The sequence below is a fragment of the Toxorhynchites rutilus genome, chromosome 2 (genome assembly GCF_029784135.1).
Source record: "Toxorhynchites rutilus septentrionalis strain SRP chromosome 2, ASM2978413v1, whole genome shotgun sequence".
Classification (NCBI taxonomy): domain Eukaryota; kingdom Metazoa; phylum Arthropoda; class Insecta; order Diptera; family Culicidae; genus Toxorhynchites; species Toxorhynchites rutilus.
This window is the reverse complement of record NC_073745.1, coordinates 66492607-66509856: the sequence shown is the minus strand read 5'-3', so window position 1 is coordinate 66509856 and position 17250 is coordinate 66492607. Positions and strand designations below refer to the sequence as shown.

At 38.6% G+C, this 17250-nt stretch overlaps 1 protein-coding gene across 2 annotated transcripts in view; it reads right to left on the bottom strand.

The window, feature by feature from the left end:
* Positions 1-17250, bottom strand: part of LOC129770042 (uncharacterized) — a 419235-nt gene that overhangs the window by 357243 nt on the left and 44742 nt on the right. For both annotated transcript variants that reach the window (XM_055772630.1, XM_055772632.1), the window contains exon 2: positions 4026-4061. The gene's annotated coding sequence lies outside the window, so the exon portion shown is untranslated. The remainder of the gene's footprint in view (positions 1-4025; positions 4062-17250) is intronic.

Below are 17250 nucleotides of genomic sequence, written 5' to 3'. Positions count from 1 at the left end.
TCTTCCATCAGGACAACGCCAGGCCACACACTTCTTTGGTGACGCGCCAGAAGCTCCGGGAGCTCGGATGGGAGGTTCTTTTGCATCCGCCGTATAGTCCGGACCATGCACCAAGTGACTACCACCTGTTTTTGTCCATGGCGAACGAGCTAGGTAGTCAGAAGTTAGCCACAAAAGAGGCCTGTGAAAATTGGCTATCCGAGTTTTTTGCCAATAAGGAAGCGAGCTTCTATAACAGGGGTATTATGAAGTTGGCATCTCGTTGGGAACAAGTCATCGAACCAAACGGCGCATATTTGACTTAAAACAGATGATTGTAACTAATTTTATGAACAAATGAAAATTAAAAAAAAAATACCGCAGGACTTTTTTGACAGCCTAATATATAGATAGATTTATTCTCTCACTATTAATCTATGAAGGGATAACAACTGCTTTAAAACGCTAGTTGCATTACATTGGCTGTTCCAGCTCCAGAACGAAGGCATGACATGACACAGTAGTGTTGAAATTAAGCCGTGATAATTTCGATGAAAATAATATTTGATCCGCCATATCATATCGGCATCAACTGAAGCAGAATAAACCAGACAAGGGGCAACTGTACGATTTCGTAAATCTTCGATAAGAGGTGTTCAGACAGTATTCAGTAGATTCCATGCACGACAAATTCTGTGCATTCGCGAGTGTCCGCGGTCCGCGGAGCATGGCTCCGTAAAAGGCAAAATCGTGTGGCAAACGTTCGAAATGTTGCACAGCTCTGGGCATGAATGCAACCCATCACACCGTTGTGTTTCAGCGCTGATATTAGCCCGAAGCGCGTTCGGGGTCTAACCAGTTCGAGCCCAGTGCCCAGTCGTGACGACGCCTCAGGACAAAACCCTCACCTCCTCGAGCAATGCTTATGTAAAATGCAGCGTTGAACTCGACCCTCCTCGTCTCTCCGTTGCCTGGACAGATCTAGACAGAAGTCGGTAATAGTAATAGAAAAGTAGCAGCAGCAGCAGCACTTCTTTAATACGAGACCTTAGCATACACCGTGCACAACAGCTCGATTCAGTGGTCGTCGCGAATATTTACCTCGTTTCTAATCTCGCTGGTAGAGTGCGCGGTTGGATGGAACAACGCGGATGGGGGGAAATAGGGTGTATTCGGTGCTGATACTGCCATCGGAGTTATTCAGGCTTATTTCAAACATACACAAAAGCTCACACACCGCCCCCGGGAGGACGACACACGTCCTCCCCTTTTCTTCTCTGCCTCCTGCATTTTTGCCCCCAGCGGGATACGATGAGATGGTGAATTATTGGATTTCTTCTGGCCTGTTGGGTGCCGCAATAAAATTAGTTCCAGACCCAAATATCGTTTGTCACAGTTCTTGGCTGTGGTGGCCGACTGAATTCGTCGTCCCGTTGGAAGCCGTTGTCCCGATTGTGAACCTTTGTCCGGAGGGTTTCGGGAGGTGGTAGCGATGATAATGATGATGGTTGTACGCAGTTGTTTTTTTTGCGCTCGTTTTCTTTGTTTCTTCACCCGTTTTTGCACATCAATTTTCATCTCACCGACCATCGCAAAAGGGTTTTTTTTTCGCTCGCTTCTCTGCCTTCGTCCAGTCTCGTTACGTGTTGTTGTTATTGTTGTTGTCGGGTGAAGGTGTGCTGCGTTTTTTTGCCGCTGTGTTTAGTCAAGAGGTTTTATTTTGCTCGACAGCATCATCTCGAATGGCCGAAGATTACGCCGAGGCTTCATTAGTGTGCCCGGCTATTGCGAAGCAGCGAAGAGTTAGATAATGTACACCCCGGTGAGTGGTGCAAGTGCATTAAGACCCCGACCGGCTGTGTGAATTTGCAGTATTTAAATTCGACGCCTTTCCAGCGGAGTTGTAATGAAGGTTTCTTTTATAGATTAATTGCAGCGAAATAAATTGGAATTTTATAACCCCCGTAAAGACGTAGTTCGTGGTAATTGCAATTGTTTGCTTCGCTATGATTTCACTGCATGCTTCGCTCTGGGTTGGGAGAAATATATAGTTGGATTAATTGATCAGTGTAATCCTCAAATTATTTTGCGAAAATTGTTCGATCACGAATAAACTTAATGGGCAGCCGACTATCGAACAAATTATGATGAATATACTCCGCCTTCATCATAATTTCGAGCAACATGAGGTTGATTTCAAATATGAATCACTAAAATCATCTTTAGTAAAAATCAGAAAATAAGTCTTCAAACTTTCAAGTGAAATTCTACTTTTTCTAGGTAAGGTCTTCTACTCCTTTAAACTTCTTATCCGAAAGCCAACTCATTTTTAGAGAACCCGTGAATGTAATCTTTTTGCTTCTTATTTAGTATGTTATTAATTTTTTTACAAACCCTATGAAATTAAAAAAAAAAATAAATTAAAATTAGACACATGCTATGTAGAAGAGCGGAAGGAACGAGCGGAAATAGAACGCTAATCGTTCTAGTCGAAAACCCAGAAGGATGGTATCCAAGACACTACCGCATTGTTAACGTAGGACTATGGAATTAATGCCGTCGCGAACGAGCATTAGAGAAATTTAAGAATTAAGCACCCTTTGGTACAAGTTTTTGATAGCTCTTGAATTCTTGAATTAACGATAACGATAACGGTGTCCGCTTTAGTAATATGTGTTGGGGAAACACAATCTTTGCTGTTCACATTGCAAGCGTGTACAAAAGTATTTTGTTCTTGATACTTTTGAAAATTGATAAAAACTCATGAAAATATTGTTACAGAATTGATTGGTTTTTAGTATCTCCAATCTCAGGGTTAAATAACCTGTGTGTCCACAGACAGAATCGGTTCATTCTCATGGGCGGGGATGTGGTGCTGTCATACAAATGAAGCATAAATTTCTGCATAACTCAAGAACTAATCAAGCAAACGAAGCCAGATTTGGCATGTGAAGGGGGGCTTCATTACTCGAGAATCAAGCAAGCAAACGGCATGAAGAGTTTTAAGAGGGCACGAAATGTTTCTATAGTGGTTCGACACTCCTCTCCCTCTGTAAAGGAGGAGCGGGGGCTGCATAACTCGAGAACTAATCCAACAAATTGAACTAAATTTGGCATATGGAGGTTTTAGATAGCAATAAATGGTAGTTCGACACACCTACCCCCTCTCTAAGGGGAAGGGGCTGCCATACAAATAAAAAACAGACTATGATGATTATGCAGAAACGAGAACTAATCAAGCAGATGGAGCCAAATTAGGCTCACATACATTTGGGTACGAGAAATGTTTCTATAGTGGTATAACACCCCTCCCTCTTGTGGAATGGAGAGGGGGCCCCATAAAAATATTACACATATTTCAATCAAACATATTCCAGCAAAACATGACAATTGAAAATTTTCAGCAAACTCTGAAGCAAAATGGGAAGATTTCGAAAATTAAATTCCCATATGTTCTACAATTACATAGTGACAAGCATTGTTAGTCCATTTGATGTTTGCGCTAACGGAAGTGATCTTTGTTCGAAAGTGGAGATGGATTTTTATGTGATAAAACGCACTCCTGTATCGTCTTCTATCTATATAAATAAAAATGGATCACCGAATATGTTGATAAGAGAAAAACTCGAGGAAGGAATTGTCTGAATAAGAGCTGTCTTTATTCTATCATATTGTCTGTAGCAAACATTTATTCCATGTAACGGAGAAACATGTTATTTGCAAGTGGTTGAAAAGTCTTGAATGAGAATTGTGTCTGAAAATAATCTGATATTATAAAGACGAGTTTTGGTGGATGTAATAGGAATTTTAAATTAAATGGTAATTTTAAAGGGTCGATTAGGAGATCAATCAATCAAAAGTTCTGTGATTGGACCCATGAACATGCGCTTAATAAAAAAAAGTGAATGTAATAACGAAAAATAAATTTTGGGCGGGACGAAGTTTGCTGGGTCAGTTAGTTTCGTATAAAATCATATTCCACATTTACAGACTTGAAACAAAAAAAAAATCTATTCTATATTCTTACGAATGCTATGGAAACTCACCTCTGCCTGAGAAGAAGAATACAAGAAGTGCAGCACCTAGAAAAAAGAAAAAATAATTGTTGTTTTACTCAAATTTGTTATGTTCGAAAGTATTGTCTATCCATTATCCACTTTTTATTCATATCTTCCTGACTGGATTCAAATTCCACGTCGGAAAAACGACTTTTTCTATTAAAACTAGTTCAAATGAAGAATATTCGTGAAACAACATGCATTAGATTACGTTGACTTACATGAAAAAAAATTCCCCCGTTTCGGAAGCCGAATTTGAAGCCATTCTAAGAAAATCTAATTTTAATTTTTTAAATGATTTTTCTTAAATTCCGGGCTTCGATTGTGATTTTTTTCTTCATTTCGGATCGTTGTTCGGAATGAACTTTTTAGAGCAGCCCTTTCTTAGCAGCAGTTCAAAGCAGTAAACGTAATTTTATTTTTGCACAGTTCAATATTTTAATAAATAAATTATTCGTACGATCTGTTGTTCAGCTCTTCCAGTAACTAAAACGTTTCGATATGCTGGTAAATTTGTATGAAATCTTGATAAAATTTTAATACAGGTAATATCATTGGAAAACGGATTGAAAAAATATTTTATTTATATATGTTAAATACGACCTAATTTAAGCAATTGGACATTTTAACGTTAAAGTGAAAGTTAATTGAATATTTCTAGTATAGTGGAGTAAAAATCGTGACTTTTGATGATTTTTATTGAAGGAATTGCTTGAAATGATATTGCAGCGAAATTGAAAAAGATAGGAATTGGGTCTCGAAGACAGAATTGTAGAGCGGTTAGAGAGCATTAATTTTGTTAATAGAAACGATCAAGTTCCACTTCCACTAATCAAAATGTTTTGCAACGCATATAGTACCAAATTTTCAATCTAGTTGCTTTCAAAAGAAAGCAACAGAATCATTCCAAGAAGTGTAATTTTCTAATTAGAGCCAGTTTAACACAAACATAGCCCGAAACAAAAAAAGTTCAATGACTTTGTCATTGTTTGTTGAGATTCGACTACATGCGTAGAAATAGAAAATAAAAACAGAAAATATATGAATATAACCCCAAAAAAATTTTTTTTGGTTCGAATATATACAGAATTCGGTTATATGCAGTGAAACAAAATTGCAAACTATATAATTGAATCCGCCCTGGACTTCAGTTATGCATGTTTCCCTTCAATCTTCTCTATAAATTCTCGTCTGTTCAGTTTTATACTCTCTACATTGTACTCACTTTCAATTTATCAGTTTTGCCTTCTAACTTCTATAGCTTCACAATTTAAACCTTATGTTGTTATCTTCATCTGTCTGTCATTTTTAAATTTATATGTAATGTTTTACAATGTTTTATGACAATTTACTATAGAACTTCATTTTGGTTTCTGTTTTTTTTATGAATTTCATGTTTTTGAGAAAAAGATAGGAAGAGTAAAAGTTGTGCCAAGCTTTCAGTATTTGGCGGCTGCTAATGTAAGGAAAATCAAAAAGAACCACCTTTGAGGAGGTATCCTAGTGAAGAGGTATGATTTTTGACGTATTTTCAAGCTCTGAACGAATGAAACAAACATTTTTTGATACCCATTATTTAATTTTTTTATTTGTGTTTTTTAATCTTTTGAGAATACAAGAATAATTAAACAATCAAAAAAAATCAAAATTACAAGAGCTACACCCAAAATTGATTTTTAGCTCATGTTTTGTCATCCCGATTTATGACATTAAATGAGACATAACAGAACAGAAAATGTCATGACTCACAAATACTGGTAAGCATTTGTATAATATACATGGTACAGCAATATAAGATTAATACGAGCGAGCGAAACAAAAGACAAATAAGCTTTCCGCATACTTCACCATATACACGGCCCAGACCGAGATAGATATTGTTCTCCTTCGTGAGCTCCTTTTTTACTTTTAGAAAACACTTCCCAACATTTTTTTTATAATCAGGTGCAATATTATCACGTATTACTGCTGAAGCATCATCAACCATGTGGATAGCGTGGACGTGTAAAATAGCTTTGCATTCCAGCCGGCCTTGGTTCGATCCCCATTGACGTCGTATGGACTTTTTTTTTGCACAGTCCCAAATGAAATGAGAAGAGAAAACAGAAAGAGATGTCTGCTCGCATACATACAAACCAATTTTAAGCTTTTAAAACAACTAATTATTTGCGCAATCTCCAGCACACGAAATGGCATAATTTCTGCCAAAGATGAAATGTTTTCTGCCAATGCTAGTTTGGGTGTGGTTGTAATAGCTGCCGTTCTACGTATAGTTGTCCCATGTTCCAAAATCAGCAACTGAGAAAAACGCAATCAAAGTTTTCTAACACATTTGTCTAGCAGAAGCTTCAAGCATTTCAGTTTAGCAATACACCGGGTTTTTTATAAGCACTAAGCTATTGTTTAATGAAATGTGAAGAGATTCCCTCAATTGAAGCAATCTAGGTGGATTAGGGGCTTAAAATGCATGGTGGGACAGTTAGGCGTAGAATATCAACATGGGACAGTTGAACTTGATTTTGTTTTTTTTAATACTGGGAACAAATAATAAGTTTTTTGTGTTTTTCCAAAAGATTAGGGTAAATGATCTTGGTTTGTCCAATTTGGGGTGTTTTTACGCAACTAGTAAATGCAAATCGATTTTTCTTCATGAAAATCACATATAATCGATACGAGTTTGGGTTTGTTGAAAAGCCTCTAGTTGCTAATACTACCATAAGGCGTTGAAATTATTCAAATTTTTATGTTTTTTAACGATTTTACTTAAAGAAGAATTATGATCATGGTTTGACCACCTCTGATCATGGTTTGCCCAAAAAAATGATCATGGTTTGTCCGGTTTTAGAAATCTCCATTTTTGAATGAAAACATTCGAATTCACAATTAGATGTTGCATTTATCATTGCTTGAGTTTACTGTCATCATATTGATTCATTCATAATTTAGGCTTTCTTCAGAATATTGCCTTTTCTTGGGCATTTTAGAAGTGTTCACTTCAACACAAACAACACAGAAAAACCATACTTCTGCTATGCGCGAAGCCCACCATAAACAAACATAAACAAACTACAGCGCGCCAAGTGGTTGCCATAGAAATCATGTGGACAAAACAACATTATTGAATTGGACAACTCATGATCAGAATTGAGTTCATCAAAATGCGTTAATTTAATGGTTTAGCTATGTAAATCCGATACAAATGGTGAGCAAGCATGATGCTTACAATATGTATAGGTGTTGTAATCCAGAAAAGGTCTGAATATGTGTCAAATAATCATCTGGTGATCGATTAAAAGTTAGCTCGAATGAGGGGCGCATTGACACAAATAGAAGGTGTATTTTATAATCCTTTAAAACATGTGATTTCGTTAAAATATACTATCAAACTACTATAAATCATGTAAAAGGCAATTTCATTTATATGTTTCGAAACATTCGAAGGCCTTATTTGACACAGGAGCGCTGAATTAGAGCATTCAAAAAAGTGGGCAAACCATGATCATATTTTCGACTAGACAAACCAAGATCATTTACCCTATGCATAAAAATATTCTTTTATGAAGCAAAAGTGAAAATTGTCAAAAAGTAACATTTGAGAACTATGCGTAAAACGATAGTGTCATAGCATAAAAAAGTGAACATAATTGGTGCCGTAGCAAGTGGCATCGGTTTGTAGTATATAGTAATGTAGTATCCCTAGTATCAGTACTGGCTTAAAAGCCGCAATCGATTATGTTATTTTCATGCATACCATAAACAATTATAGCAAATATTATAAAGCATGTACCAATCCAGCATTCCACCTCTTTCATCGACCAACCATCGTAGCGAATAGAAGTTCTGTTAAAGTTTATTTGTTTGAAAATTAGTTCGTTCTTGAAAATCAGAAATGAGTACATTAGCGCTGCTGAACACGTCGTACGCGAGTGATGAAAGCGAAGTGGAAGGTGATGATGTCCGTCCATCTGGGCTGGACGCTACAACGGATGACCATATGCGTCAGATTTCCGACCAGAATACAGAAGCGTCTTCTGATAATTCGACTGAGTACGAGGTTATGAACGCTGAGCATAACTCTGATGACAGCTACGTTGGTACATTGAGTAGAAAACGAAAAACGAAAAAAGAAATTAAGCGTGAGGATTCTATTAAAAAGCGTAGGTTGGTGCACAAACGTATACTACAAAAATGCGATTGTCCAAAACAGTGCATTACCCTTTTGTCGAAAGATGACCGAACGAGCATCAACGAGTCGTTTTGGAAACTTGACGAGGAGGGACAGAGCAGTTTCATACAAACTTTTGTACAACCTGCTATTCCGGTTAATCGACGCAAACGCTGTAGTACTCCTATGATGGAATTACGCAAGAAGAAATCGTACAAATGCAATCTTCCCTCATCCGCCGATGACCAGATTCCTGTATGTCGAATGTTCTTTTTGAACACACTTGGTTATAGCAAACATTGTGGGTATGTATTCAACATATTTTAAAAACACAAGCTATAGTTAGATAATATTTATTTTCCTTTTTCTTTAGCAACATCATATACCGATGTATCAACAAAAATAGCGAACCTTATCATTCCGAACGTGGCAAGTACATCAGGTCAGATGAAAAGCGGAAATCTATCAAAAAACACATTTTGACCTACGGACCGTGTGTCTCGCACTATCGTAGGGAACACGCCCCAAATCGTTTGTACTTGCCATCCGACTTGTCACAGAAAGCAATGCACATGCATTACCTTGAAACCCATGCCAGTCCTGTGAGTTATTCTCTGTACTCCCGTATACTCAATGAAATGAACATCTCATTTGTTAAATTGGGCCACGAGGAGTGCGAGACTTGTGTGTCATACGAGCAGCATAAGAAGCTCAATGGCGAGACCGAATGCAGTGATGAATGTACGCTTTGCAGCGGGTACAAGCAACACATAGAGCATGTGAAGGAAGCTCGAATTGAGTACAGAAAAGGACAGAGATGAGGTCACCACAAACGAAGTGGTGATGGCAGTGGATCTACAAAAGGTACATAATTTCTTTTATTCTTATTATCAAAATTTTGTCTAATATTTTACCTTCTGTACTTTATCATAGGTCATTCAATTGCCTAGGTTGGATGGATTAAAATCTATCGTGTTTGCACAGCGGATTCTGGCGTTTAACCAAACGTTTGCACCAGTTGGAGCATTTACACGAACGTTTCCGGTTGTTGCATGTCTCTGGCCTGAGTAAATCAGCGGCCGTGCTAGCAGTGCTATCACCAGCTGCTTCCATGCGGTTATTTTAAAATACGGGCATCTCGACCGAATTACGTTTTGGCTGGATAATTGTTCGGCGCAGAATAAGAACTGGAACTTTTTCCTACACCTTGTTCTCCTATTGAACGACGATAAAGTTGACGTTAAGGAGATTGTATTGAAATACTTCGAATCCGGTCATACGTTCATGGCGGCTGACAGTTTTCATGCTGCTGTTGAAACTGCCATGCGACACGACCGAGTAGTGGATTTCGAAGATTTCAAAAAGGCTGTTGGAGGGGCCAAGAAGCGCGTCGATGTGATGAACATGCAGAGCATAAATTTTTTTAAAACTGAATTTGCCGTTACTCAATACACACACAATAAATTAAATCCGCGGCCATATATTGAGAATATTAGACGGGTCAGAATTGCTAAAGGTCGGTATGATATCGGCTATTCTGATGTTATAGACAGCAAACAACTGAATTATTGTGTTTTGCTATCTAAGAAACAGCAAAAGATGCTTGCAGCTGGTCACTTTTCGTTAGATGGCAGCATGAAGTGGCAAAAAGCTCCGAGAGGAATTCAAAAGCAACGGAAGAAATTGTTATTGGCAGCAATACTTTCAGTTGTTCCAGAAGCCAGGAAGGTTTTTTTCGAGGACACGCCAACAAATTAATGCTTATATACTTCTTCATTTACAAAGCGTTTCATGTGATAGAGCTCAAAATGATAGATCTCCTAAAAATAAAAATTTAAAAAAAACTATGCCAAAATATTTCAATGTTTATTATGCTGCCGTCACATTCAATTTACACATTACACTTCCATTAGATTATACCAGTGTTTGGATTTCGATCAAAATCGAATGATACACAATGTGTCATGCAAGTAAATTCTCACGAACATATAACCAAATATGAGAGGATCATTCCGATACTTGTATGAATGTCAGTAATCACTTGTGTAATATTTAGTGATTAAACTAAGAGAGGAACGAAGACTGTTGATTGCATATTTGGGCTAACAGCTAAGGTACGGGCACCTACTTCAGTCAACTCGATCATTTCCTTCAAGAAACTATCGAAAAGGGCCACCACAGCGAAATCGCTTCACTCGATCTAGTCAAAGCCTACGATACGACATGGCGCCATAACATTATCGATCAACTCCACCGATGGGGTTTTGAAGGCTCCCTCTTCAACATTCTTCGCTGTTTCCTCACCAATCGAGGCTTTCAAGTTTACTACGGAGGAGTACTTTCGGATCACCGTTGCCTAGAAAACGGAGTACCACAAGGTTCGGTTCTATCAGTTTCCCTCTTCCTCGTTGCTATGCAGTCGGTTCTAGAGGTTATCCCTGAAAACACCGAGGTACTGGCCTATGCAGACGATCTACTGCTGATGGCAAGAAATCCTTTCCCAGAAATGGCCCGCAGAAGACTGCAGGAAGGAATCTCGGCTGTTAGTAACTGGGCAAATTCCATCGGGTTGAGTTTTCGGCAGAGAAGTCTAATATAATGCACTGCTGCAAATGTAAAGGTCATAGGAAAAGGTTTAGAACATGTCTAATCAATGGCAGGCCTATTAAGAGAGTCAGCTCAGCCCGAATTCTTGGAGTGCTAGTTGACAGTAAACTATCCTTCGAACAACACCTCAGAAATGCTAAAGCTAGTATGAAGTGCCGCCTGCGGCTGGTGAAAGCTTTAGGTGGCCGATGCCGCTTGAGTTCTCGTAAAACCATCTGCAACATAGGCAAAAGCATTATCTTCTCTAAAATTCGTTACGGCATCGAACTTTTCAGCCGTGCCTCTTGGGCTCACTTGAATTACTTAAAGCCTGTCTACCATAGTGTGATTAGATATGCATCAGGAGCCCTTCAGACCAGCCCAATAAACGCTCTGCTTGTGGAGGCTGGCGTAGTTCCTTTCGAACACTTCCTCACAAATATCCTAGCCACTAAAGCCATCCGGACGTCCGAGAAATACCCGGATCTTCTATCCATTTACTCCAGAGCCAACATTTTGCTGCAAAATATTAGCCAAGTCACCCTCCCGACTATTGCCCCATTAAGCAGAGTCGGTCAACGCCCATGGCACGCACATCCGCCAAAGATAGACTGGTCAATCAAAAATTCAGTCAGGGCTGGGGAAGCCAGCAGCATTGTTACGGCCTGTTTTAATAACCACCTTCATAACGAGTATCACACCTACCACAAAATCTTCACAGATGGGTCTTTTGATGGAAACCTAACAGGGTTTGGAGTTTTTGCCAATAACACGGAGCTAAAATTCCAACTGCCTTCCATATGTTCGGTATACTCCGCCGAAATTGCCGCTCTCCTTGTCGCGACATCACTCTGTGATAACGACAGTAAAGTGGTGATCTTCTCAGATTCCTATAGTGCATTACGGGCGCTACAAAGTGGCGATAGTAAACACCCTTGGATACAAAGCATTGAGGAAAAAATTACAGGGAAGGACATCACTTTCTGCTGGGTCCCAGGGCACTGCGGAATCCAGGGTAATGAACAGGCTGATCGTCTCGCCAAGGAGGGTAGGCTCTCCGAACTATGGACCACCTCCCACCCAGCAAAAGACACCATCAGATGGGTCAGTCAATCCCTCAGATTGAGCTGGGAGAACAGTTGGTATTTTTCCCGCGACCTCTTCTTAAGAAGGATCAAGAATACTACCCTTCCCTGGAAGGATAGTATTCTCCGATCTACTCAAGTATATCTGACACGTTTACGTATCGGGCATACATTTTTAACACACAAATTTATCATGTGTAGATTGGAACCAACACTATGTGAGTCATGCAATGTAAGACTCACGGTGGAACACATATTAATCACATGCCCTAAATTTAATGCTTCAAGAATAAAGTTTCAGGTCGCAGACACCATAAGGACAGCACTATCGGACGACGCCGTCGAGGAAAAAAGGACCATCGATTTCCTAAAGGATACAGGTTTATTCGATCAGATCTAATGTCTAATTACTACATTTACCTATACTGATAAAATTTCGTTTGTCTTCTCTTCTACTTTCAGCAAAAGATGAGCAGGTTTTTTACGCCCCTTTTAGAAGCGAGCTCCTCAAGCACACTAAAAGGGGCTTTTTTCCTGCTCCAATTGTTTGGTTGTGTTTTTGACCCCGGGGCCGTGTAGGGTGCGGCTATACGACATACATCCATAGCGGTTACTAGGACTGGGTCGAGCGAGAATAACGAATTTTCCAATAGTTTTCTTAGTTTTCTTTCCAGTTAAATTTCCCGCCCTTAAGGGCAAGAGACGAATGAACTCTCAGAGTTTAAAGTCTCTTTAATTCAATACCGTTACCGTTGATTGCATATCCGATCTGTATCAAACATCGCATACCATTTTCGAAGACTGCATACAAGTTTGAACCACATATATCGTCCCATTTTACTATAGCGAAACCCACTGCACAGAAAAGTGCAAAGCAATAAATGATACAAGAAAAATTACGTCATCATTTAGTCACCATTTGCGGAGAGCAGCGAATGGGAAAAGAGATAAAACGCGAGAGTTTTTGCTTCTCACTGGAGCGGTGTTGCTAGTAAAACTATGCGGTCTATATGAATATACATATTTCAAGGGATAGCGGCGTTAAAAATGGAAAATATAATCTGACTACCCTCCCTTAACCTCTATCGAGCTAAATAATCATATAGTTTGCACTCTCTGAGACTTAAAAATCAGGATCTGCTACATTAGCTGAATATGAATCTTTCGCTTTGCGTGGTCCGTACGATCCTGCTGTTTCATGATGCATGGAGAGGTCGATATGCATATGTTAGAGGCAAAGAAGAAAATAAGCTTTCTGACCAAAAGCGTATATGATAGCTTTGCTTGCATGCTGGTGTGCAATAAAGTGCGAGCCGATGCAGAGTTGTCTCGTTCTCTTTTGTGTCGTGATTTGCAACACATAACAACAAAAGAATACCGCTGGGGGAAAAGTTTCCTGAAAGATCATATTTGAACGAACGAAAGCGATTTTTTCAATGAGTGGATCATTTGGCAAACACTGGATTATACCAATTGGGGCTATTCATAAACCATAAATCATAAACCAAGTTCATTTTCAGTCAATTCAGTCCTTCTCTTCTTCTCTCTTGATGCATACATTTCTGGATTTTTTTTTTACAAATCGTATACTTTGACCAAATCTCTTCTTTTCCTGAAAGTGTACGTGGTTTATGGATGACCCTATTCTTTCAAAAGCACTCCTAGCAGTTTATATTATTACATGAATAATGCACATAACATTCCTGTACTTGAATCGATTCATTTATTATAGATCTACATAAAATACATAGTGGGACAGTTATGCCTAGAATATCAACATGGGACAATTGAACTTGAGGTTGTTTTTTTTAAATACTGGGAACAACAAATAGGTTTTTTTGTGTTTTCCCGGAAGATTATGCATAAAAACATCGTTTTATGAAGAAAAGTGAAAATTGTCAAAAAGTAACATGGGACAACTATGCGTAGAACGGCAGTATGGCTATTACGTAAAAAAAGATGACTCCACCGTCGCGATTGAAGTTCGCTACATAGTACACGCGATTGATAACGGAACATATCACCGGGAATATTGGTTTCAGAGGAGTTTCTCTCGGTTATCTTCTCAAGGTAACCAAAAAATAACTCTCCTCCTGCATTATGGAATATTTTTCCAGGACGATTGTTTCTAGAGGAGCTCTCTCTCTGCTTCTCAAGTTTCCAAAAGATGACTCTCCCCCTTCGGGATTGAAGTTCGATATAGATAACGGAATATATTCCCGGGCCGATTGGCTTGATAGTTCTTCCGGTTATGTTTTCAGATTTTCTAAAGATAACTCTCCGCTGTCACGAATGGAGTTCTATAAAGTGTATAAATACGCTATGAATTTTCATGGATTGGATTTTCATTTCATCGAATGGTCGATTGCTGTAAACGGATGTAAACGGAAGCAAAATTACTTGAGTTCCAAATTCATATCAATTATAGTCAATGGAGCACATTGACCCTATGATTTTCTGATTTTCGGAATGATTCGGACCTAAAACATCTGAGGTTTATATAAACTCAAAGCCAGCATAGCATACGGACTCTATGAACCAATTTGGGTAAATTTTCTTGTTATGAACATTGCACCAGTCGTTGTTGAAATGGTAGAACCCGGAAGTGCAAGCAGGAGAAAAATAACACTGAGAGTGTGTAGCAAAAGAAAGATTAATTAGAAAGTTAATTACACCATGGATTGATCGAACGAAAATTGCAAAAAAATGGCCAAGGAGTAGGAAAGGTAAGGCAGGGATAATATGTGAGCTTTGTGAATTTATTTTATATAAAACTAGCTGACCCGGCAAACTTCGTCCCGCCCAAAATTTGTTTTTTGTTATCAATACCTTCAAACATTCACGTTTTGTTACTATGAGCTAGTTCATGGGTCTAATCGCAGAACTATACATTGATTGATCTTCTATTCGTCCCCGTTGAATTTACCTTTTACTATACCTTTTACCTAGTATTTCTAACAAAACTCATCGTTATAATATAAAATTATTTTCAGAAACAATTCTCGTTCAACATTTTTCAACCACTTGCAAATAACATGTTTCTCCGTTACATGGAATAAATGTTTTATACAGAAAATTTAATAGAATAAAAACAGCCTTAAATAGGATAATTTCTTCCTCGAGTTCTGCTCTTATCAACACATTCGGCGATACTTTTTTATTGGTATAGATAGAAGAAGATATAGGAGTGCATTTCATCACATTAAAATCTATTTCCAGTTCCGAACAAAGATCAATTTCGCTAGCGCAAACATCAAATGGACTAACAGCACTTGTCACTATGTAATTGTAGATCATATGGGAATTTAATTTTCCGAATTTTCCCTTCTTCCATCAGAGTTTTCCTAAAATTTTCAATTGTCATGTTTGGTTGGAATATTTTTGGTTGAAATATGTGTAATATTTTTATAGGACCCCTCTCCATTCCAGAGGAGAGAGGAGTGTCACACCATTCTAGAAACATTTCTCATATTCAAAAACTCTCACATCCCAAATTGTGCTTGATTAGTTCTCGAGTTATGCAGAAGTTTGTGTTTCGTTTGTATGACAGCTCCCTCCTAGAGAAAAAGAGGGAGGAGTATCTAACCACCGTGAAACATTTATTTCACCATAAAACTTCCACATGCCGAATTTTGTTTCATTTGCTTGATTAATCCTCGAGTAAGGCAGAAATTTATGTTTCATTTGTATGGCAGCCCCCCTTAGAGAAGAGGGTGGAGAATCTAACCACCATAGAAACATTTATTGCATCCAGATGCGTAATTTGGTTTCATTTGCTTGAATAATTCTCGAGTAATGCAGAAATTTGTGTTTCATTCGTATGGCAGACGGACACCCCCTCCCCCCTTAGAGAGGAGGGTGTAGAGTCTAACCACCATAAAAACATTTATTGCACTCTAAAACCTCAATATGCCAAATTTTGTTTCATTTTCCTGAATAATTCTCGAGTAATGCAGATATTTGTGTTTCATTTGTATGGCACCCCCCATCCCCCCTTAGAGAGGGGGGTGGAGGGTCTAATCACCATAGAAACATTTATTGCACCCGAAAACTTTAATATGCCATAAATTTCTGCTTTACTCGAGAATTAATCAAGCAAATGAAACAAAATTCGGCATGTGGAAGTTTTATGGTGAAATAAATGTTTCACGGTGGTTAGATACTCCTCCCTCTTTTTCTCTAAGGGGGAGCTGTCATACAAACGAGACACAAACTTCTGCATAACTCGAGAACTAATCAAGCACAATTTGGGATTTGAGGTTTTTTGGGTATGAGAAATGTTTCTAGAATGGTATGACACTCCTCTCTCCTTTGGAATGGAGAGGGGTCTTATAAAAATATTATATAATATTACACATATTTCAACCAAAAACATCGACGGCGCCAGTGGTTGTATGGTTAGCGTAACAGCCTCACAATCCGATCGGCCTGGGTTCAATCCCAGCTGGCGTCGTTGGGATTTTCTGAGGCGAAAAATCTCTGGTTACGTCTTCCTTCGGAGCGGAAGTAAAAGAAGTTGGCCCGGCTCATGAGTTGTTGAGTCTGATAGGTAGGAACAGGTGGAGTCGCCTCCCTGATGTCGGTGATTGGCACTAAAGTGGCGGAAATAGGCCGACGAAAAATAAGCGAAGATAAAAAAAAAAAAAAACCAAAAACATGACAATTGAAAATCTTCGGAAAACTCTGAAGGAAAAATGGAAAATACGGAAAATTAAATTCCCATATGTTCTGCGCACGATGAAACGCACTCCTTTATCTTCTTCTATCCATACCAACAAAAAAGTATCGCCGAATGTGTTGATAAGAGCAGAACTCGAGGAAGGAATTGTCCGATTCAGAGCTGTGTTCCTTCTATCATATTTTCTGTATCAAACATTGATTCCATGTAACGGAGAAACATGTTATTTGCAAGTGGTTGAAAAATCTTGAACGAGAATTGTGTCTGAAAATAATTTTATATTATAATGATGAGTTTTGTTAAAAATACTAGGAATTTTATAGTAAAAGGGGTCGTAATGGGGTCGATTAGAAGATCAATCAATGAACAGTTCTGCGATTGGACCCATGAACTTGCTCATAGTAAGAAAGTGTGAATGATAACAAAATAACAAAAAACAAATTTTGGGCGAGACGAAGTATGCCGGGTCAGCTAGTAGATTGATAAAACTGAAGCCCACATATAAAAAACTGGATAAAACTGGACAATATCCTAAAAAACTGGAAGATTTTAGGGTTTAACTGTTCGACTGGATCGAGCAAAAACAAAACTGGAAGAATCCAGTTTAAACTGGAACATTGGCAACGCTGGATTTGAGAGACTAAGGGGCTGTCCACATACCACGTGGACAACTTTAAGGGAGGGGAGGGGTTACGGAAA